This window comes from Cynocephalus volans, chromosome X (assembly GCF_027409185.1).
Source record: "Cynocephalus volans isolate mCynVol1 chromosome X, mCynVol1.pri, whole genome shotgun sequence".
In the NCBI taxonomy this organism is placed as follows: Eukaryota; Metazoa; Chordata; class Mammalia; order Dermoptera; family Cynocephalidae; genus Cynocephalus; species Cynocephalus volans.
Genome location: NC_084478.1, coordinates 18,989,494 through 19,014,725, shown reverse-complemented (window position 1 = coordinate 19,014,725; position 25,232 = coordinate 18,989,494).

Below are 25,232 nucleotides of genomic sequence, written 5' to 3'. Positions count from 1 at the left end.
TTTTAAAGATTCTACTGCTTCAAAGTTTTGTTTTCATAAAAGGAAACTTGACGACATCCTGTAGTGCATAAACTTCAATAAGTCACAAAGTGCCAATGCTGAATAAAGGATCAATTCTTCTATGTTTTGATGTACTCTTCTTCCTTCAGGATATCCTATGGGCTGGCTGTGACCACCTGGCATGATTGAATGCGCGTGCCACTGTCAATATTTATATAAAATGTTAGTGATGGTTAATTTTTTTATATAGATAAAAATAACATAAATTGATCTCAGATGTTTCCCTGTATTCCTAAGGTGGGGAATTAGAGCCAGAGTGGGAAGTATGTGACTAGCTGGTGGGTGAGGAGGTTTTCAATCTTGGTAAGATGGGGGCTTGGGTTTTACCATATATACAGGGATTAGAGACAAGGTCTTCAATTTATGCAAATCAGACAGTAGGAGCCAAAATCCCTGTGTAAAGCCAAGATTCTCAAAGAGCTCCATATATAGGGCAAGAGTTAAAAAGTTCCATCCATTGGCATAATAAGGCAACAGAGAAACTTCTCTGCCCATGAATGGGCTTTGGATGAAAATAAAAATGTCTCCCTTTAGATTGTATAATTATGGGTCTGTGTCTCATGTGATTAAGGATTAGAATTTAAACCATTCTTCTGGATCAGGAATGCCTGAGCTGAAAAATTAACACAGAACTTGAGTCTAGGCTAGTGATAGTCTTAAGGTATCTGCAAGAAGCAAATATAAAACTGTTATGGATGGGTATGCCCTCCTCCCAAGAAACAGGGGTTTCCAACAAATAAGCCACCCCTGAACATTAGCTTACAACTGTGCTAAATGTTCTTCAATTAATTGCCCCTCCAGATATGCTCTCCATCTTTCACCACCCTGCTTTTTCTTCAATAGACTGACCTCTGTCTACTGCATCGCCTGGGCTTCCTGGCTTCTCACTGGGTTCATCCAGTAAGATGTAATGGCAGGAGACTGAAGAACAGCAGGATAGCAAGAGCATGGTATTTGTTCTCCCAGCTACATCCATGCTGGGCCATCAGTTGGCAGTGTCTGCAGTTATCTACCAAGGCCACATCTCCTGTCTGGCAGCCCTCTCCTCAAGCTACAGGTTTGGTAATCACTCTCTCCTTGTGCCATTCAGGTTTAGGGATAGCAGCAGCTTCATGTTCCATCTTTTGGCTGCTCTTAGCCCTGCCCACAGCTTTGTAAATGGTCTTTTTGTTAAACTCTCCACAATTACTTTATTTGAGGTGTCATCTATGAGGGGTCTTCAAAAATTTTATGGAAAATGAATATTATTTAAAAATTATGCATGGATTGCAAAATTTTTTAATATCAAAATAAACTCATACTAATTTATTATCACATGTCTGAACAGGATCTAGTATGAGGCACCAAGAAGGATGAGACAGTTTGAAAAGAGCCCCTATCACAGCAACATGAATTCTGCTAAAATTGAAGCAAGAACAAAAATCAAATTTATAGTGAAGCTTGGGTGGAAGAATGGTGAAATCACTGATACTTTATGAAAAGTTTATGGGGACAATGCCCCAAATGAATCAGTTTACAAATGTATAACTCATTTTAAGAAGGAACGAGACAATGTTGAAGATGAAGCCCAGAGTGGCATGCCATCCACATCAATTTGGCCGGAAAAAATGAATCTTGTTCATGCCCTAATTGAAGATGACCGATATTAACAGCAGAAATAATAGCCAACACCATAGACATCTCAATTGGTTCAGCTTGCACAATTCTAAAAAATAACAGTTGAGCAAACTTTCTGCTTGATGGTGCTAAAACTGTTTTGCCCACATCAGCTGCTGCTATGGATTGGTTGAATTGTGTCCCCCAAAGTTCATATATTAGAAGCTTAATTCCCATGTAACTGTTGAGGGTGGAAAATCCTATTATGGTAATTGAAAGGTGGGGCCTTGAAGAAGTGATTAGATTGTAGGACCACGCCATAGTGAATGGATTAAAAATGGTGGTCAGGGACATGGTTCTGAGGGCTTTGAAGGAGAGCACACAGAGAGTCTCTCTCTCTCTGCTCTGCCAGTTCGAAATCTGATATCCTGAATCACTGTAGTCACTACCAGGACAAAGCCCTCACCAGATGTGTTCCCTGGACTTTGGACTTCCCAGCCTCTGAAACTGTAAGCAATAAATTTCATTTTCTTACAAATCACCCAGTTCCAAGTATTTTGTTATAAGCAACAGAAATGGACTAATACAGCTCCAGACAAGAGCAGAGATTTAATGGAAATTTTAAACAAGTAGAATCAAGATCCTGAAATATTTCTTCAAAGAATTGTTACAGGAGATGACACATGGCTTTACCAGAACAATTCTAAAGACAAAGCACAATCAAAGCCATGGCTACGAAGAAGTGGAAGTGGTCCAGTCAAAGCAAAAGCAGACTGATCAAAAGCAAAGGTCATGACTACAGTTTTGGGGGATGCTCAAGGTATTTTGCTTGTTGACTTTCTGGAGGACCAAGTAACAATAACATCTGATTATTATGAGAGTATCTGGAGAAAGTTAGTCCAAGCTTTAGCAGAAAAATGCCTAGGAAAGCTACACCAGAGAGTCCTTCTTTCTTACAGCAGTGCTCCTGCTCATTCCTCTCATCAAACAAGGGCAGTTTGGGGAGAGTATCAATGGGAAATCATTGGGTATTCGCCTTACGGTCCTGATTTGGCTCCTTCTGACTTCTTTTTCTTTCCTAATCTTAAAAAAAAATCTTTAAAGGGCACCCATTTTTATTCAGTTAATAATATATGAAAGGCTTCATTGCCATGATTAAATTCCCAGGACCCTCAGGTCTTTAGGTACAGACCGAAAGGCTGGTATCACTGCATACAAAAGTGTCTTTTTTTTTCACATTGTCATTTAAATATAAATATATTAAATATATTTATTAAATTCATTAAAATATATATTTTAAAGTCAGATATTATGTCACCACATACTTTGAATAAATTTACTGGGACCCAATGGGGGTTTTTTCGTTTGTTTTTTCTTTTAATTTTTTTAGATAATTTACTACACATACATGTACAAAAGTGTTTTGAACTTAATGGAGTTTATATTGAGAAATAAAGTTTACATTTTTATTTTTATCTTTTAATTCCACTTTTCCATGAATTTTTTGAAGTCTCTTTGCATTTTCTGCCAGGAATTTGACTGTTATATTATTGATAATTTTAAAACTTAATATTAATGATAATAGTTAAGGACAAAATTCATCATAAGCCAAGAGTCCACAGACCTAACAAATAGGATAATTAGAACTCAAAGTATGACAAATAATAAAACAATTTATTAGAGACTATAAAATACATATATAACATAATTAAAGAGAAAAGAATTACACAAAATGAGAAAAAGAACAAGACACTACGAAAGAAAAACAGACATTGGAAAATAGCCAAATAGATTTTCTAGAAATAATTTCAAAAATGTTTATTGAAGTTAAACACCTTTTGGACAAATGAAACACTGAATTATCTATAGCCAAAGAGAGGTTCAATGACCAAGAAGGTAGAGCTGAGGCTATTGATCTGAATGAAGCATGGAGAGACAAAAAGATAGAAAATATGAAAGAGGGGTTAAGAGACATTTAGAGACAGGCAAAGAGGCAATATTTGCAAGATAATAGCTGAGAACTTTTTATAACGGATTACAGACATAATTCCTAACATTTGAAAAATATAACATGCCCTAAGTAGGATATGCAAAAATAAGCCTACATCCAGACATATCTAGTGAAACTGCAGTCAAGAAACAAAAAGAACATTTTAAAAGCAGTCAAAAAAGAAAAGCCAGATTATCCCAATACCAATGATCACAGTTGACTTTGCCACAGCAATAATATAGGCCAAGTGACACTGGAATAATATGTTCAGAATAGTGAGAAATTAATTTTCATCTATACTATTACACCCAGCAAAAACACCATTCAAAATTAAAGGCAAAATAAAAACTTTTAAAAAATCGTTCATTTCTTACCGAAATATTTATGCTATAAAATTGACTAGAAAAAAAAAAACATTATTAAAGAAATAGAATAAATAATCTAAAATCTTTTTATAAAGTGAATACTAAGCTCAGAGAGTTTTACAGGTGGGTTTTACAGGCAGTTTTTACTAAAAAGCCAAACAACCTAAAAAAGACATGGGTGAAAGAATGAACAAATAATCTAGAGAAGCAAAATTCTCAATGGCTAATAAGCCATATGGAAAGTTATTCAACCTAATTTATAATCATGGAAATGCAAATTCAAACCATAACAAAATATTATTCTGCCATTCTCAGATTGGCAAAAATTATTAAGCCTAAAAACACCAAATGTTGGCAAGAGTTGAACATAGAGAAACAGGAACTCAAAGGCATTGATGATTGTATTAGTTTTGTTTCTGTTGCTTATTACAGAATACCCAAAACTGGGTAATTTATAAAGAAAAAAGTTTATTTCTTGTAGTTTTGGAGGCTGGGAAGTCCACAGTCCAGGGAACACATCTGGTGAGGGCTTTGTTCTTGGTGCTGACTCTCTACAGCAAAGCAGGGTGTCACATGGTGAAAATGGGCTGAACAAGAGAGCTAACCTGCTCACCTGCTCTCTTTATAAAGCCATCAGAGCCATGCTCATTATTCCATGAATGGATCACTCCATTCACAAAGGCACAGTCTTCACAATCTAATCACCTATTACAGGCCCACCTTTCAAGTACCATAACTGGATTCTCCACCCTCTTGACACTCTTACAATAGAGGTCAAGCTTCAGTGAGTTTTGGGGGGACATTTAATCCACAGCAATGGTAGACTATAAATTGATTCACTTTGGGCAGCCTTTCTGCAATAGTTAATAAAGATGAAGATAAACATAAACATTGACTGGGTAATTTTATTTCTAGAAACTTTTACATGTGTGCAGAAGAAGACAAGTACAAGATAATTTATTGGAACATTGGAGATAATCTAACTCTCTCTATCAATAAAATAATGAATAACTGTGGTATTCAGAAAGTAGATGCCAAAAAATAGTGTAGATGTATGAACTAGGTCTGTATATATTAGCATGGATAAATCTATAGAACAAAATGTTGAGTGAAACTAGGAAGGCACACAATATGTATCATTATATCATTTATATAAAACGTTAAAAACACACAACAATGTAATTTGCTTATGTATTTATTCTTATGTGGTTAAAGTTTAAAACATACATGAAATAAAATATATCAACTTCAGGAGGAGGGGGGAGGGATGGAGTGGCTACAGCTGTATCTGTAAACTTAAAAAAAAGAGATAGAAAAAAGTAAGACATTTCTCTCTGTTTAATCTTGGTGTAGTACAAATGTATATTATGTGATTTTCTATACCTTGTATATTTGAAACTGTTTTATACTTGAAGACAAAGTAAGGCTAGTATGTTCTTATAAATCACCAAAATATTTTTCCTGGGGATTATAGTCTTATTATCTTCTTTACACCTGTAGCAGAGAAGTAGAATAGACAAATCTATTTCAAAAGTTTCACCATACATAAAATTTATATTATCTACATTGGTATTCAAGGCTGTGTTTTAGACCTTCTTCTTATCCTCTGGGGTATAAGTATGGATAGAAATGGTTAGCCTAGAATTTGAGAATGAGCATCTGATAATGAATGTTTCCTGTGAGACTGTGCCACCTGCTTGCTGCATAGCCTGTGAACAAGCATCAAGGAGGCCATGAAGTTACCATGTTCCCACTCTCCCCCAGAGACACTCCTTGCTGTTATTTATTCTGATTGCTGGGTTTCCAGCCCTTTCCTCTCCTGTGAAAGTACTGACTGGTGATGCTAATTTGAGAGAAGAAAATGTAGGAGAAAACCCACCTGCAGCCAAAGGAAATGTATGAGTTCTTATGAGCTTTTTGCATACATAAAAGTTAGAAATGTTGATTGAACTCAGCTCGTTGCTATTGCTTTTCTATTTCTAACTTTTTCGACACTAAAGAGCCTGTTCCATGCACACGTTGACAATTTCAAGCTGCATTGAAGGCTTTGCCATATTCCAGAAGGGAACATTGGCAGTTGTTTCCAGGAACCTGTTGAAATTCAAAAATGAATATGAATAAAGGCTTGGACCACTGGGTGAGAAAGAGCCACGAACAGTCTATTTTATTATACAATGCAAAGTATTTGCTTTAGGGAAATAAAAGTATTCATCTTCAGATATGGTTTAAAAAAATGTGTACAACCAGGTGGTCTAAATGAAAAATTGCAGCTTGCAGATCTGTACAGTGTCTAGAAAGACAATGTACATGCACGAGCAAGAGATAGGGAAGAAAAAAGTTGAATAAAGTCAAGACTACCTATGGGCTCTGCAACAAACACTTTTAAATCTAGTTGGGGAAAGAGAATGTGGGTATGTAAAACAAAAGAATAGACAGAAAACTCTGATGGTTTGATGTTTGCATGTCTTAATCTCCAACTTGCTGGTAAAGTTGTTCAGAACAACAAATGTTTATTGAGCACCTATTACACGCCAAGTGTCGAGATAAGCACAGGAGACATAAAATTAAATCAAACACATCCTTGCCTTTGTCTATAGGTAAAGACAGAACATTTAAATGGAATATTCTAATATAAGGTGAAATGTGTTGTAAGAGAGAACCATCACAACACAGAAGAGGGACTCAGGGTGGACAGAATCTTAAGACAAGGCTAATCGTTAGCCCAGCAAAGAAGTGGTTGGTGGAAGATTGTTCCAGGCACAATTAAAAGCATAATCTAAAGGTTCTGAAGAGGGAAACAATGTGTAGTTTGAAAGATAACCAAGTCTTGTTTTTCTTTCACTTGAGTGAAAAAGTGGCTCTTAAAATGGGGAATAGAATACTCTGAAACACTTTTTGCAAAATATTTGTGTTTCCATGCAGAGTTTACTTCCCCCTCATTCCTGGGACTACAGACAAAGTATAAGGAAGGGGATGAGGGAAGATACAATATTTTTTTTGGCTCTTCAGTGCCTATCTAATTGTCTGGGATAGATGGATGGATGGATGGATGGATGGATGGATGGATGGATGGATGGATGGATGGATGGATGTCCTGACCTGCGGGATATTCAACGCAGACCCTGGAGGGGAGAGTGGGAATTGGATGGGACAAGAGATGAGAGAAATAGAGACAAGACAGTATTCTGATCAAGTCTCGTTTATTAGCCAGAAGGTCACAGCTTATATAGCCAGCAGGAGGGAATCAGCAGATAAGGAAGTGAGCAGCAGATGGTTTACTGAGAAAACCGCAGGGCGGATTGTTCCAGGAAACGGAAAATTCCCCTGTTATCTATAGCAAGTTGCAAAGTATCCCACCCCCATAGTGCACAGGAGGGGGAGGGATGGAAGATAACAGCAAACAAGGCTCTGAGGCCTCGAGGCAATAGCCGGGCTCTATGGCTCCGAGGGACAGGCAGGCTCTTAGGCAACAGCTGGGCTCTACGGCTCCGGACAGATGGATGGATGGATGGATGGATGAACAGACTGATGGATGGACAGAAAGACACAGAAGACATAGAAGCTTTGTACACATACGCACATCTATAAACTATCTATCTAGAAGGCTTATTTATTTCAATTGAACCACTAATTAACAAGTACAACCTAAATTATGTTATTCACTTCAGTGCGTGGAATTGTGGTGGGTTGCTCAATTTTCCAGGTCCTCTCACCCCATTTAAAAACTTGATGACACTCAGAATTAGGAGGCACTAAGTCTACAGGCTCAGATGTTATATCAATGAACAAGGGAAGGGAATTCCGCTTCCATCATCATCTTAAATGTGTGCTGGGCTTCCCCACAGGAACCTAAACTTGCTGCAAATATTGACTGCTCTTAATGCCAAGTATTTATAACTGTTTAAGTTTGTTACTTTCAAATTTCATCCTCTCTTGGTGCCTGAGGCAAGTTGGGAACACTCACCAAGGTGCTGACGTTTCACTCTTACCCAACTTAATTGAGCTATTTTTCAATGGCTTCTCCACACTGCTAACCCCATGGGAGGAATATAATTTCTTTTTCACACAAAGGTGATTTTGCTCAATATATTCATTATTAGATATATTGACGATGATATATATAACTATAAGATTTCTTACTTCCACAGGGTAAAAAAAATGCTCACTTCCCACATTTTGCCTTCTTCACTAAAATAATGTGTTTTACCATAAATCTTCATTTTCCCCTCTCCTCAAATAACATTCTCTGGTGAACAAAACTTAATTACTTTGGTGAAAGTGGTCTTTGAGTTTTATACCCTGGAAACTTCAGTATTTATTAGCTTCCAAACTGGTTTTGCTTTCCAATTGTTGTTAAAAGTGGCACTTCACAAAATGTCATTTGAGTTTCAAGTCTCTAGAAGGCAGAAAAGTCTTAAAAGCATTGGGAAGAACTTGGTAGAAGTAAAACTAATTTTTTGAAAGGAGATACAGATGTGTGTACATATACACAAGTGTGTATATATGTATATATCTTAATCATGGGTAATTTGTCATCCTCAGCTATAACCTTCTGCTCTCAAAAAAGTAAAAGGATCCTTAAAAAGAGGGACAATGTCAGGAAAAGCCCTCTTGCATTAGAGCTAACATGAATTCACACAACCAGTAAGGAAATCTTTTTTCTGTAGATAAGTATCGGTCAAGAGACAGAAATCACACCAAAAATTTTAACACAGAGAATTTAATACACAGAATGATTAACTAGGTATAAAGTGTTAACTACGTCATTGAAAAGGCTAAAAGAAAAAACACTAAAGTATTGTAGAGGTAACAATTGCAGGAAGCAGATACTACCTCTGGGGGAACAAATAAAAAAGGTTGGGATTATAGAATTTTAGAAGCTTGGGGGTTGTTGACCTGAAAAGAAACTGAGGCCAGATACGTATAGCAAGGACTTATTGAGCCAATATGATAGGTGCAACCGGGGAGACGCAGAGTCAGGTTGCCTTGAGAAATGCGATTCAAAGAGGGCCTGCAGAGCCTAGTATTTTCTAATCACAAGAAGGGTTAATGGTCAAAGGAGAGAGAGAGAAGGACAGCTCCACCTAATTACTTTATCAGATTTTCTATGGTTGTACATGACATATAGATTTGGGATTGTTACTGGGTTACATAAGGGTTCCAAGAAGCGTTCTAGGTTATTTTATGGCTTTCTGGTGCCATTATGTCTGCTTCTAAGTAAGAATGGTCTTATGATAATATTTTCCAGGACAGGTGCTTATGATACTGACTTATCCCAGATCTCCCAAACTATGACTTAGCTTAGCTGGTCAGAGCAGATTTTGGTTATCAGGGAGGCAGGGCAATGGAGTTAGAACTCTGAGCCCTGAGAAAGTCACGCTGCTTGGTAGGTGCTGGTGTCTCAGGATGGCGGTGGAGTGCAATGAGGCTGGCTTTGCATGTGTTGAAAAAGTGAAAACTGAATTCAGCCACTGCTCCAGGAAGGGCCAGGCACTGCCAGAGTAAACGTGTGAGGCTAGGGTGATGACCATAGAAACAGGAATCCAACAGGAAGCTCACAGGAAGCAAACAGGAAACAAAAAACAAGTCTCTCCTTTTTGGTCTTACAGTCTGCTTCTGGCGCCCCCTAGTGACAGATCCTAACAGGGATCAGCTGGCAAAGTAGAAATGTGTTTTGCAGTCCCAGATCTAGCATCACAGAGCGGGTTTGGAGCTGGGTGACAATAGTTTAAAGTGGCACTTAAGTTTGCAGAGTAACCCCATCTACAGTATGAGTTGGTTATGGAAGTAAAGTACTACCTGACTTAGAATCCAGAAGCCAACCACTCTGATGGCTACGCTATCTGACTCCCCATCATCCAATGGTCCCTAATGATTCGTTTGAGCCAAAACCCATATCCCTTGCTAGTGATTGGTATATAAATGAGTTTTTCATAGTTTATGTGCAACCTAAGAGTTTTACATGCCCTTCAGCAAATTAATTAAATTGGTCTAGCGCCAGTACTGTTAATAAGCCACAGCCACTTGCATTAGGGCTCAGATCCAAAGTCCTGACATGTAACAAATTTGGGCCCCTGATGTCTGCTTCATATCAAAAACAGAAACAGAAGAATTTTTGAAAGGCTTAATAAAGTCACTTACAATGGGGAAAAAAACTAAACAAAATGCTTAAAAAGGAGCAAGACAAGTTTGGCTGCTTTCACTGCTCAATCAACATTATTCTGGGGTTCCTAGCCAGTGCATTTAGACAAGAAAATAAACATGTGAATATCAGAAACTGTCATGATTTGTAGTTTATATGATTATTCACCTAGAAAAGCCAATCCAATCAACTCAAACCCAAATAGAACATTAGAGTTTAGCAAGTAAGCCAGATGTAAGATCAACATATACGAATCAATAGCTTTCCCTCGAACCATCCACAACCAGTTAGAACATGTAGTTACTAACAAAAAAATAATTTAAAGAGTTCGTTGACAGCACTACTAGAAACTTTGAAATATTGTACAGAATGAAGTTAAAGCTTTAGGAGAGATATTCTCTGGGGTTCCTCAGAATCTTTTAATTTTGTGTTTTCAATTGTATTATCATCTATAGAAATAATGTAAATGCATTCTGAATCATCTATATAAGGGGATGGTAAATTACAGGCCATGAGCAAGTCTCTGATGCTATTGGTTTTGTAAATAAAATTTTATTAGAACACAGCCATACTCATTAATTCATACACGTATCGTGTATGACTGTGTTCGTACTACAATTTCACAGTTGAGTAGTTGCAACAGAAACTTTATAGCCCACAAAGTGTGGAATATTTATTATCTGGCTTTTTACAGAAAATGTTTGCTGATCCCTGATCTGTATGATCACATTATAAATAAGCCATTCCATATTTGCCTTGTGTCTCTAATCACATTGGGGCCTGAAGTGACTATATTTAACTCTTAATATGCTGGCTGATAAGCAGATCTAACTACCTCCTGTTTGGAATATCCTTATGTCAAAATGGGAACAATCTTCTCATTGCACTTGCTCTTGTTTAGTAGTGATTAGGACAAAACCTATCTCTTGTGATTATAGTTTACATTTATAACACTTACATAGAATAAGGCTTGTTTTCCAAGTTATTTAGTAAGTTGAAAGTGCTTTGATATATCACATCAACATAGTAGGGATGAGTAATATACTACTTTAATTTTCATGAGATAAAAAGAAATGTACAGAAGAAGACTTAAGGCACACATGATTTTTTTTTTTTTGGCCCAATAATGTCACAGTGTGTCCATGAAAATGTTTCACAGTAAAGCTACTAGTGAACCCTAGGGCGGGAGTTAGGGGAGACTTGGGTCATTGCATGGCTCTCTCTAGCACAGGCAGAGCAAACTAAAAAAACTGTGTTTTAGTGGTAAGCACCGTTGTTGCCCTATGATCAGATGGGATGTGAATATCTCATTTTTGTACTCACCAAAGGGTTTATTTTCAGTGACTGTAGCAGTAAATATGCAAGGAATAATTGTCTGTTAAGTAACCTTTTTAAGAAAATGTATTTTGGTTCTCACTATTTAATTAATTGGCCTAAAATGGTACAAAACTGATTATGACAAACACATTTGTTGTGAAAAAGGAAAATTAGCATTAATGACAATGACAAAAACTCAAGTCATGGCCTGCTATCTTTAAAATAAAATAAAATCATGTTGACCACCAGTATATCTGAAACATCTGAATACATCTTTACACAGTAAAATGTACATTTCAGCAAAGTTACATCATGTATTAAATTAATGTTGTTCAATTAAAATTTTTCCAGCAGTTTGAATTTAATTTGTAAGTCTATTTTGGCTTTATAGTTATATAAAGTTCATACACATAAGAAGTTTACTTCTGTTATAATGTTACTTAAATATGTTTAAACAAAATCTATATATCTCTTTTACCAAGCACATATTACTTTCATAATAAAAAACACTTTCGTTTGAAACAGATGAGCAAAAATAAGGATAGCATTGTCTTGCCACTGATTGGCAAAATTTAAAAGAAATACAGTATACAGGGATGACCAAAGTGTAGAAAATCAGATGCTCTCATACATTGTTGTGAAAGCATAGCTATGCATTACTTATGCAACTAAAGCAAACAAAAAGGAATAAAGAAAAGAGAGTACTAATGGCAATACCTTATATTTTATTATATTTTTCTAATTACCATTTTGGTTTTGCTTACAAAAGTAAGAAATACTCAAAGCTAGGGTTGCCAGACTTTGCAAATAAAAATATAGGATGTCCAGTCAAATTTGAATTTCAGATAAACAAGAAATATTTTTTAAGAGCAAAAATAGCCCAAGAACTATTTGGGACTTACTTTTAATGAAATTTTATTCATTGTTTATCTAAAATTCTAAGTTAACTGGGTATCTTGTATTTATCTGGCAACTATGCTCAAGGCAAATATTGAATTATAGGAACAAGTGTTATAAAAAAGTGAAATCCCACCTCTTTAAAACAACCGCTATCAACTGTCTGCACGCCTAACTTTTGAAATGCAGTTGAATATCCCTCATCCAAAATACTTGGGACCAGAAGTGCTTCAGATTTTGGATTTGTTTTTGGATTTTGGAATCTTTGCATATACATGAGATTCTGTTGGGATGGTACCCAAATCTAAACAGGAAATTTATTTGTTTCATATACACCTTATACACATAGCCTGAATGTAATTTTGTGCAATATTTTAAATAATTTTGTGCATGAAACAAAGTTTGTGTATATTCAACCATCAGAATGCAAAGGTGTCACTATCTCAGCCACCCATGGGGAAAATATGTGGTTGTTTGGCATCACTGTCATTCGTGACTCTGAATTTATACACCACCACTAAGCAATCATTTTCTTACTCTATTCATACATAAGTGGTTAATAGCAAGAAATACGACATACTGTTAATAGAGCGAAAAAATAACGAGTTCAGGGCAGCTAAGCTGCACAGCAGCATCCCTAGAATACCTGTACGAGCTGTTACGCAACAGCTGCAGCAAACAACAGCAGGCTTTTAGTTTCCACCCACCACGCTGTGTTTGGATTAAAAGGTTACTATACACTGTATTTTGTTTATTAGGTGAAAAGAAGTGGTTCAGGGACCAGGAAGCGGGTCCTCTGGGGATGAGGAGCCATTCTGCTGGATGGTTTTCTAAAATGTTTCCTCCAGTGTCATCTGCCTGATTATTAATGATTTTTGTCTTAGAAGTCTCTCTTTGATAATATAAAGTGACATGATTTCTTGTTCCATTATGAATATCCTTCCATAAGCCCATCACACATTTTCACCATGTCATCTATAGGCACTTTTTCTGCAGTGTTTACAACCTCATCTTCACTGTCACTGTTATCACAATCACCTTGATTTAGAACCATTTTGGCTATTTCACGATCAGACAATGAATAAATAACGGGAGCCTCATTATCAATGTTAAAAACTACTTTGATATCCACTTCTTCCAGCTTACTGATGGACTCTGAAGGTATATTTTTTGCATGTGGAAGGAAGTCAGGCATCATTTTCTTCTCACATGACAGACAGAATCTTCGAAGTCACTGCCTTGTTCATCACCCTCATTGAACAGTCACAGACCATAGGTTGTGTCAAGTACGCACAACTGTGTCTTTAATCACCGTGTTCCAAGTGTTGGCAACAGCATGTATGGCATCCTTCATGCTAAACTCCTTTTGAAAACCTTCCACATCCACGCCTCTGTGCACTGCTGCTAGCATGCTGTTCAAGAAAGTGTTTTTATATTTACTTTTCATTGATCTAAGGATACCCTGGTCACGTGGCTGAATTAATGAAGTCACGTTTGTGGGATAGTACATAGCATAAGCATTATCTTTTATTAGAATGTCAGCCAAAAGATGAGCAGAACAGCTGTCAAGGAATAACCCAATCTGGAATTGTCATCCAGTCTAGCTTCCCTGCAGTGAGCACAAGCCTTTGGTACAAAATACTTGTGAAACCGATCAGAAAAGATGTCCCCAATCATCCACACCTTTTTGTTAGCATAATAATGAACTGGTAAGAAGTTCGTTTCTTGCAAACAGTGAAACTGCAAGCTTTTGCATATTTTGCTTATGTGTGCCTGCTGCGTTAGCACTTCTCTGCACAGTTATTCTGTCCTTGGCATCCTTAATTCCTATACGGACTGTCTCATCAGCCGCAGTCAGTGTCTTTCTGGGGCAATAACACCAAAACAGTGATGTTTTATCAGCAGTATAGACTTGTTCTGACATCATATTTACATCAGCGATGACTTTGACAGACTCATCAATGAATTTCTCTACTGCTTCATCAACATATGCTTCATCACCACAAATCTTTAAAAATTTAACGCCATTTCTCTTCTTAAATTTCTGCAAAAAGCCTGTTGAATATTCACAGTTCCCTTTAATTTTCAGTTCATTATGCTAGATCTTTGCTTGTTTCACAATCAGCGTACCATTAAGTGGCATGTTTCACTGCCACACTGATGGATCCACTCTTTTAATACACAATCAAGATCTTCATTTTTAGCTTTATGCTGTGCTTTTCTATTTTTCGTTGACTTCTGTTCATCACTTTTATCATAGAACACAGTCATTTCAACACCATACTCTTCTGTAAGATGTTTCACACTTACACTGCTGTCCAGTTTCTCCAATAGCTTGATTTTCTGTGCTGTAGATAAATGTAAATGCTTTCTCTCTCTCTTTTATTTTTTATTACTGTTGCCTATAGGAGTATCTGCAGGCCCTTTTGTCATTTTCAACTATATCTTTACACCACAGAGCAGAGAATAAGCAAAAAAGCACAATGAGTAACACACACAGGTCTTGGTTCCATGTGGGATATCATGGGGAACCTACCATTAGTGTGTCTGGACTAAACATGTGCCATTTTATTACCCTTTGTGGGCAAGCTTTTGTGGGAGAAATCTAGGTATATGCAGAAAAGATATATTGCAGCTGGAGGGGGCTGTGAGGATCTTTTTCTCCCTGGGAACACTGAATAAACTGTGCGTTGCGCACCTGCATTTTAACTGCAACCTGTCACAGACGTCAGGTGTGGAATTTTCCACTTGTGGCATTATGATGCTGCCCAAAAAATTTTGGATTTTGAAGCATTGTGAATTTCAGATTTTCTGATTAGGAATGCTCAACCGCTACTTTATAAGAACGATTCACATTAAGCACTCACTCCATTGCCAAGCAATACTTGCAAGAGGCTGCACATTTAGTGGGTAAAAAATGTGGGGAGCCAGGAAAAACTGCTCAAAGGGCATTAGATGAATTTGCTTGACTTTAACTGAGTCTTCATGTCCAGGAACAGTTGACTTAACATGAGAATTTTCAGATGGGACTAGACTGTTAAGGTCTGTGAATTCCAGAAAAAGGGTTTATTTATTTATTTATTTATTTATTTTTATTTTTTGTTTTTGACCAGTAAGGGGATCGTAACCCTCAGCACGGTGAGGTCTGCACCATGCTCAGCCAGTGAGCGCACCAGACATCCCTATATAAGATCCGAACCTGCGGCCTCAGCGCTAACAGCACCACACTCACCCAAGTGAGCCATGGGGCTGGCCCCAGGAAAAGGGTTTAAACAAAGAAGCAATAAATTACAATCCATGGGCTGAATCTGGCCCACCACATGTTTCTGTAAATAAAGTCTCATTGGAACACAGTCATATCTATTTGTGTACATGGCTGCTTTTGTTCTATAATAGCAGAGCTGAGTAGTTGCAACAGAGACCATATAGCCTACAAAGCCTAAAATATGTATTATCTGGCCTGTAGTGAGTTGAATAGTGGCCCCCAAAAGGATATGTCCACATCTAATGCCCAGACCTATTGAACCTATTAATGTGACTTTATTCGGAAATAGGGTCACTGCAGATGTAATTAAGTTAAAGATCTCAAGATAAGATAGTCCTAGATTATCTGGGTGGGCCTTAAGTTTAATGACAAGTGTCCTTATAACAGACAGAAGAGGAAAATACACAGACATAGAGGAGAAAACCATGTGCACATGGAGGCAGAGATCGCAGTGATGTGGCCACAAGCAAAGGAACACCAGGAGCCACCAGAAGTGGGAAGAGGAAGAAGTCTCCCTTAGAGCCTTCAGAGGGAACACCTGACTGACACCTTGATTTCAAACTTATAGTCTCTAGAACTTTGAGAGAATAAATTTCTGTTGTTTTAAGCCACCAAGTTTGTGGTAATTTGTTAATGGCAGCCCTAGGAAACTAATACATAGCCCTTAACAGAAAATGTTTGCTGATCCCTGGTTTAGATATTTTTTGGTAGACCAGAGTGTCTAAAATATTAATCACAATTTGCCAATTGCTCTTAAAGCCTTTTCTAGTTGACCTTTATCACTGCTCCACCCCATTCTAACCAACACGTAAACATGAACAATATTCACATGCATGCACACTCACACACACATAAACTCCACAGATGTCCTGTGTGGGGAGGGTAGCTCAAGCAGTAGCCCCCTTCGTTCCTTCCTCTCCCCTTCAGCTTAGATAGCTTGTATTATCAAGCTTGACCCCCACGTTCATCACTCCAAAGCCCAGCCCAGAGGCTTTGAGGGAAAAAAAGACCCAAAAGCTAGCTAGGGGATCCCTGATATATTTTTTTAAAAAGTAGAGTACATAATATAGTGTAATTATCACATATTATGTAATTTTTTTGTGTGTACAATCTAGGAAAAGTCTGTTTTGCAAAAAAAAAAAAAAAAAAAAAGTGAGGTACATTAAAATAAATCACCTACCAGCAGCTGAAGCAATGGCTCAAAAACCCCTGAAAACTCTAATTGGGTTATTGTGCCTGTGTAATTTTCTTTTAATGACTTCTTAGCAGATAAAGGAAGAACAGAGAGACTGGGGCTTTAAGAAGAGTATTCTCAAGGATTCCCTTAATAACCGACTATTACAAATAAAGCTGTAGGCAGCTTTAGCCAACATGAAATTAAAATGTTAGTAGATAAAAATAGTTACCATAGTTACCTGTCTCCCACTGGAAAAAAAATTCAGCTGCCTACAAGCTGTCCCTTGTAGGGTGTTTGTAACAAAGCACATAGGCATGATTTGGCTGATAACTTCAGAATGCTATGGCATCAGTGAAAATTAGGTGGGAGTTGTTAAAATACACTGTCAGTGAGGCTAATGTTGCTACAGCTGATATCCCATACCCATTTTTTTCTTAAAAGAACAAAAATATATCTCTTAAAGTCTGTAAGCATTCAGTAATAAATGGAAAGGATTGACCATAAAGACTTGTAACTTCTGATACCAGTGAACCTCTACGTTATGAAACTTCAGAGCACTAAAATTTTCCTTTGGTTTTATTGACAACTACTTCGAGGTGAAAGTTACATAGGGAAAAAAACCTTGGCTTAAAACTGAGTTGTGATCATTTTTTTTTTTTTATCTCCATCAAGTAGTTCAGTAAGTGACAGCAACTGGAGGATATTTTTCAAGCAAGTGTTTAGTTCAGCTCAAGGTTCCTATAATGGAGAATTACTGACACCAAGCTACATATTTATTATTGTTCAAAACTGGTGAAGGCATTCTACTGTGAGGTCACTTAGGGTGTAATCACAGGTTTCATTTAGTGGTTTAATTTACCCATTTGAAATGTGGCTGATGGATTTACATTTTGTCACAGATGATGATGTAATTTGTTTTTGTCTAATAACATCATTTACATTTCCATATTGCTAGAAATGTACAGACAATTTAATAAGGACAAAGCCTGCAGGCTTTATTTTTAATCCTTTTCTGATGACATTAGTAATAAATGCTCATTGTTGAAAATATGTGAAAAATTCAAAAAAGCCCAAAGATGAAAATAAACTGTTGGCTATAATATAACCTCTGAGTTTAACATGTAGGTGTAATCTTTCTGTGTTTTATATACAATATAAACATATATTCACAACATGCATATTATGTATTTTATATACATACAATGCATGTATGTGTACAAACTAATAAAATAAAAATAGATTTGTATTTCACATGCTACTTTGTAATCTGCTACTTTTCACTTAACACAATATTAACATTTTTCATGAAAGTGAATACTCTCTACAACTTTTACTTCTACCTAGTAGTTTATTGTATGATCATATCATAATTTCCTTAACCAAATCCTTATTGTGGAAAATTTAGGTTCTTTCCAATTATAAACAGGGCATTACAAATATGTTGATGCTAAATCTTTGTGCATATTCATTTTTTTTTCTTTAGAAGAAATTCCTAGAGGTGGAATTGCTAGATCAATACATGTGTATATTTTGAGTTTAACTGAATGCAAAAGTCCTTTAAATATTTCTTCTCTCTGGGGTACTTTTAAAAAAAATATTTCTTTTCATTGAAGTTTCCAGATCAAGATATAGAACATTTCCAGCCCTCCAGAAGGCTCCTTTGTGCCTCCTACCAATCTGTACCCAGCCCATTCACACCCCAAAAGTTAACCACTATTCTGTCTTCTATCACCACAGATCAGTTTGCCTGTTCTTTAATGTCATATAAACAGAATCACACAGTAAGTACTCTGTGTATGGCTACTTGCACTCATCATTATTTCTATGAGATTATCCATGATGTATATGTATCAGTACTTTGTTCTTTATAATCGCTATGTAGTAGTTCATTGCATGAATGTGTCCAAGTATACTGCCATTATGGGTTTGGCCAATGGGAAGCTAAAAAGAAAAATAAATAAATATATTACTATGTATATATCCATTCTCCTGTTGATGGACATTTGATTTGTTTCCAGTTTGGGGCTATTATGAATAAAGTTGCTAAGAACAAATGTTCATGTTTAGGGGGGCATTTACACTCATTCTCTTGGAATCGCTGGACCACAAAGTAGGCAGATGTTTAGAAATATGTCTTCTTAAATGAGGGCAGAAAATCATGTGAGAAAAAGAAATAATTAGTTAAACCCTTGAATACTGGAATGAATGGTGGTAGGCATCAACAGAGGGGAAGACCTAGTCGCGATCACCTCTGTGGTCCTGGGCACTGAAGCAGCCAGGAGGGTGTGTCATAGGGACAAAGTATTCACAAAGTGCCAAGGAGCTTGGCCAATAATACCATTACAAAAATTTTCCCAGGCCAGTTTTGATGCTGGTAATTCCCTCTAAAACACGTTTCTTTGGGAGGCAAGAAGAAAACTATTCAACAAAAGTAGCATGTTTGGAAATTTTGGAACAGACTTGCTTAGAGCAGTAGCTGAGGTCCTCTAAGTTACTTCTGTCTTGAGACAAACTAAATGCATTTTAATACTCTTCCTCCACAGATGTGAAAGAAGAAACCTCTGTAATAATGTAAGCTACTGTACTGTCTTTCTAGAAGTCTATATAGTTTTAGCGTAGGTGCTAGGTAAAGCACTGATTCATGACAAGATAAGCAGTTTGCACCTGAATGTAAATTAATGCAGTGCTCACTTTATTGAGCATATCTTGACACCAAAAAAAGTTACATAAATTAAACAATGTGCTTTCTGATGTAGTTGATTTACATTCTGGTGCAAGCTCTTTACTTCCTCACTTTAATAAGAGTTTACTAATAGGTGGCCAATCTGCAGACCATGTGGACTTTGAAGTAACATGATCTGGGTTCAAGTGTTCACTATGCCACTTACTGTGTGAACTTCCATACATTTCTTAACCATCTCAAGCCTTAGTTTTATCATCTGTAGAATAGGAGTGATAATAGTACCTACATGGAGGTATGTAAGGAATTTGCATGCATACATGCAAAGCATTTGTTCTTGGCACAAAGTAAGTGATTATGTTTGTGCATGCAGTTAGAATCTATGACCAAGGATGAGCTCCAGAGCTCATCTGAGTCATTGTCATTCACTATGCAGTACGGGCACTCCTTATTGCTAAGACCATAAGATGAGAAGATCATTTCTGAAATTGCTAAGGAGTCATAATGCCTTCCTACAGAATAAATTCCATGTTCTGTATAGGGCACTAAGCATTGCTTTGCCATCTCATTTGAGAAAATATGCCATCAAATTAGCATGTGACTTCTCCTTATCTCTCCACATTAAGTATACTTATTTACATGTCTTTCTCCCCTCATTGGACAATGAATTCCTCAAGGGTAAAGGCTTGGACTAATTTTCTTAGTATTTCTTGCATGCCTCACATATGGTAGAGTTAACACATTTTTATTGAACGTGTGGAATGGCAGATACCTGACATTAACTAGGGATGTAAGATAGTACAAGCCTTTATCTGCTATAATTGGGCTGACCTTTCCAGATGAATAAGTAATTTCCCTGCATTGTTTGGCTTTCCATGAATTACAATTGCTGGTATTTGACAATTAATTAGGATACGCTAATGTTAAAATGTAAGCACCATCCGGAGTGCATCACAGAAAAAAAGATGGATAGACAGTCAGAAGTGGTGTATGACATATCCAATTTTCACAAGGTCATGCTCAATATATAGAATCCCCTGCTGCTTTTTTTCTGACAAAGCAGAATTTTGATAATCTATTTTCGCATTATTTGAAGACAGCATGAAGCTTGGTAAAGATTCTTGTCTAAAATATATTCCTCAGTGAAAGGTGATCTATCCCACCCAATTTATTCACCTCCTCACATTCTCTTGGCCCCTTTTGCCTTGCTGGTTCTTGGCTAAGCTTAATCTTTGAAAGCATTCTTATCAGTCTTCAAGGTAGAATCAAAGATGATTCCATTCATCTGTAGAGTGTGCCAGTGTTTCAAGGACATGCAAATAGAGGGATTTATCTTAACTTCACAGGCAGGTAATATAAGTGATTAAAAGGTGGCATCAGCATTGCATATACAGAGAGGTTAAAATAGCTTACTCAAAGTCTCTGCCTTAACTGCATAGTGAAATATACTTTGTTATAAGAAATGGAGCTAGAAACTGGCCCAAAGCTGATCCATTGGGTTGGGGCTCTGACTTGCCGGCTATTTTAACCAGATCGCTGCCCTGTTAGTCTTTACTGCCCACCCCTGCAGTGTGCAGGACCTGCTTATATTCAGGCTGCTGATTTATAATGATAATACTAAACATTTTTGACTGCTTTTGCATCTGGGCCAGACTCTCCAGTTCTCTCACAAGAACCTGATGGTGAAAGTATTATTATCATCTCCATTGAATAGATAAGAAAGCAAGGCACAGAGAGGCTGACTTGACAAAATTCAAGTCGTCTAGCTACCGCGTGGCGATCAGAAATTTAACATCAATTAATACCTCCTTAGGTATTTTCCCTTACCTATTTTTTTTTAAAAAACTAAGAGGGGGTGCAAGCAGCAGGAGAATGCTGTGCTAGTCTGGTGTTTGCCCCCAGATCCACTCTTTGGCCTCTTTCCACTCTACTGACCCCAGAAGACTGTTTCCCAGGCTTACATGTCAGCTGGTTTCCAAGATGGGTATGGCTAATAGGAGGCACTGATGGGAGATTGAAGAGCTGGAAGGAGAAGCCTGGGTATTTCTCCCCTCCCTACCTGCCTTTCTTCTTTGGCAACAGTCATGTCTCAACCATAGTTATGGATTCTTCCTGACAGGCCTACTAAGGCTTTAGCTCTCACCAAGTGAGCCCAGCCCCTGAGCCCTTGTAAGCCACTTCCTACCCCTGTGCTTCCAGCCAATGGGTGGCTGCCTGTCATTGTTAATGCATGGGTTGCCCTGCCATTATGTTTGGCTTCTCTGCTCTTCTAGCACCTATATAACCAATTCCCCACATTAAAATCCCTCTGTTGAAATAATCAAGTGGCTTCTGCTTCTTGGTTGGACTCTGACTAACATAGATGCGTATCACACATCATGATCTGTAGCTGCACAGTCCAATACAATAGTCACTAGTCCAAACTGAGATGGGCTATATGTGTAAAATATATGCTGAATTCTGAATATTTAGTGTGGAAAAAAAAGAAATGTAGAATATATCAATATTTTTATTGATTTTTATATTAATGATATGAATAAATTGGGTTAAATAAAATATCTTATTAAAATTACTCTTACCTGTTTCTTTTTACTTTCTTTAATATGGCTACTAGAAAATTTAAAATTACATTGCATTTGTGACTTGAATTATATTTCTATTGAATAGACATTTATAGAATCATGTATGATATGTAGCCTGTGCACATAACCTTGAATTTGGGTGTTTTCTGGCCTTATAGATGGAGCAAGTGAATTCAACTGGAAGGGTGTGACATGATGGACAACAATGAGAAAGAATCACCTACTCAGAGATTAGGGCTGGCTGGAAGGAGAACTGGGAAAGTAAAGAGAACATGTGAATCCAAGGAAAAGGGCAAATGCTCTCCTTGTCGGCAGCACCTTGGTGGCCAAGTAGAGTCCTGAGTTTGAACTACTAGCAAAGCTGATGCAAAGGACAGTCGAGAGGCCAGCAGCCTGAGGTTACAAATTAATAGCATCAAATAAAAAACAAATCCAGACTTAGTAAGGCTAGACTTAATTCAAAAGGATTATTGCAAGGGGGAAAGGGACTATTGCAATAAGAAGGACACTGTGACCATATGGTCTGCAAGTGTCTCAAGAGCTAGGCAAAAAGGGTTTTTCTTTTCTAAGAAGGAATAAACCAGGCTAGAAAGAACCAGGGATAAGAAGTGGGATGAACAGCAGTAGCATGATCAGACAGTAGATCAGAGAATGTTTTAGCCTGAGGCCAGCCTGTTCTCAGGAGGAGCTGCTGCCTCAAACTGAAGGTGGGCCAAAGTTCCGGGACCTGGGGGAAAGAGAGAAGCAGAACCAGAGCTTGCTAACAAGCATCTTGTTCTGATTGATCAGCAGAAGGAAGCACTTCAACTAATCATTTATGGGGCAATGAATGAGAATTTGGAGGGTCTGTGTCCGGCCTGGTCATAGGTTCACAAGGAGACATCCAGGAACCTTGTCTGAGTCATGTGGGGAAGGGCAGTCCTTCGCGGTAAGCCAGTTCCTGGAACACAAAAGGGTGGGAGCATTTCTTTATTGGGAGCAGTTTTCCAGGATCACGTATTAAGTTCAACATTGTCAATAGCTTGTCCAAAACTGAACTTAGCCATTCTGTTTTCCTGCCCACAGACCTGCTTCCTTCTCTAGTTGCTGTTGTCTCCATCCCCAGATGCCTAGGTACAAAACTTCGGCCATGGTACACACCTCTTCTCTTCCTTGCTCCTTGCTTGTCTGCTCAGCCTGCAGGTCTGGAGGGGCACTTCCTCCCCGAGGTTGCTTCTTTGCATCTCTGCCCAGGCCCAGGGCCTCATCGCCTCACACCCATCCCCTGCAGCAGCCTCCTACTGGGTCTCCCTGCCTTCTGCCTATCCTCACTCCAGCCCACCCTACACACCTCCTGCAGCTGAATTCTAACCACACTCTCTCCATGATCATTAGCCCTCCAGCAGCTCCCACTGCCCATAGATTCACATTCAAATTTCCCACCTCACTACTGAAGAACATCCACAAGCTGGCCCAAATCCTTCCATGCCTCTAGACACCAGCTCCACCTGCCTATCTACTTATGTCTGAACATGTCACAAACATTTCTGCCCGTAAACCATTGCTTCCTTAGTTCAGTCTTACTGGGATGACTTTATGCCCTTTCTTCCCCCTTTTTGGACAGTTGAAATCCAATCTTTTTCTTAGGTAGAGCCCCAGATCTGCCGGCTATAGCTACACAGCTCTGCACTTCTCTCTGGCTTTCATTATTTCATTCATTTTTTCTGTGTTTTCATAGCGTTTTGTTTGTATATGGTAGCCTGTTTCATTTCTAATTTAATAATTTTCATTATTTGTGATGTGTAAACGTAAGTATTTCCCCTGCAATTTGTAAATTCCTTGAAAGCAGGGATGTGCCTCAGTGATCCATGAGTCATCTCAGACTGGCACAGTCCTTGACATGTGCTAAGCAATTGAATTAAATTGTAAAAAATATTTTTGAAATGGCCTAACTTTATGAAGATGGTTTTATGTTACATATTAAGAACCAAAACAGCAACAAAAACCACCTTGCTAATAGCATCCCAACATTTATGAAAGTTTCTGAGCCCTGGGGTGAGAGCAAGCAAATTTAATTATTTTTAAATCCAGATTAGGTAAAAAATGGAAGGTATACAACTGTCTATGACCAATCCCTTCTGATAAAAAAGATACTTTCTATTTCTTTATAGGTTTAATTCAATTAATCTCCCACTTATCTAGAACCATCAAGTATCCAAAACATTGTACTGTCTGGAGTCATATATATTTATATACATGAATGTATATATACACACACACACACACACACACACATGCGTGCATATGCATGTAAATATACAAGTCCTATTGAGTAGTTTTTGTAACCATAAGGGAGGAATTGCTACAATTTCAATCTATCCTGTCAAAATCCTTTAGCATTAAGCTGTAAAAAAAATCCTTATTGAAGTCAGTCTCAGAGCACTCCCTACTTTCAGCTTGGAGTTTAGATGATCTTTCAGAAAAGGAAGCTGGAGGTTGTGTTGACATAAAGGAAATGTCATTTGTGAAATCTCTGCATTAGCTGGGCTCTTCTGGGAAGTGACTTATGCTTGGATTTCAGAGGCGAATTTCTATCTTTGCAGGGAAGTGCACATTTATGTCATGTCATAAAGTCCCTTAACTGTAAGTGGCTGAGGATGCCTTTAAGTAGTATTTTATAAAGAATCACTGCAGAAGGACACAATCAACATAATAATACCTTAGGGTCTAATAAAGACAAAGATGGCAAACAAGCCCAGCCTTATGTATCAAACAATAGGAGTCAGTTTATAGGGCTTAATTTGATATACTGATGAAGTTGTATACTTAGAGATTCATTACTTTGGGCAAAAAAAGTGCCATATTTTTCCACTTTGATACAGAGTATTGAATACAAGGCAATGTTGTGGGATTTTTTTTTTATCATTAATTTTAAGAATTATCATTGTGGAAATTTTTGGAAAATCAAGAAAAGCATAAATAGAAAATGACTCATAAGCCCATCTCTCAAAAAGAATTCTACTAATATTTTGGAGCATATTATTTCTCTTTTTTTCCCTATGCAAGTAAATACTTTAAAAAATAACAATGTAACTGTAACTGTCATTTTGTTGCCTGCTTCCCCCCCCCCCAACTTAAAGCAATGGTTCTCAGCTCTGCCTGTACAGTAGAATCCCTGGGGA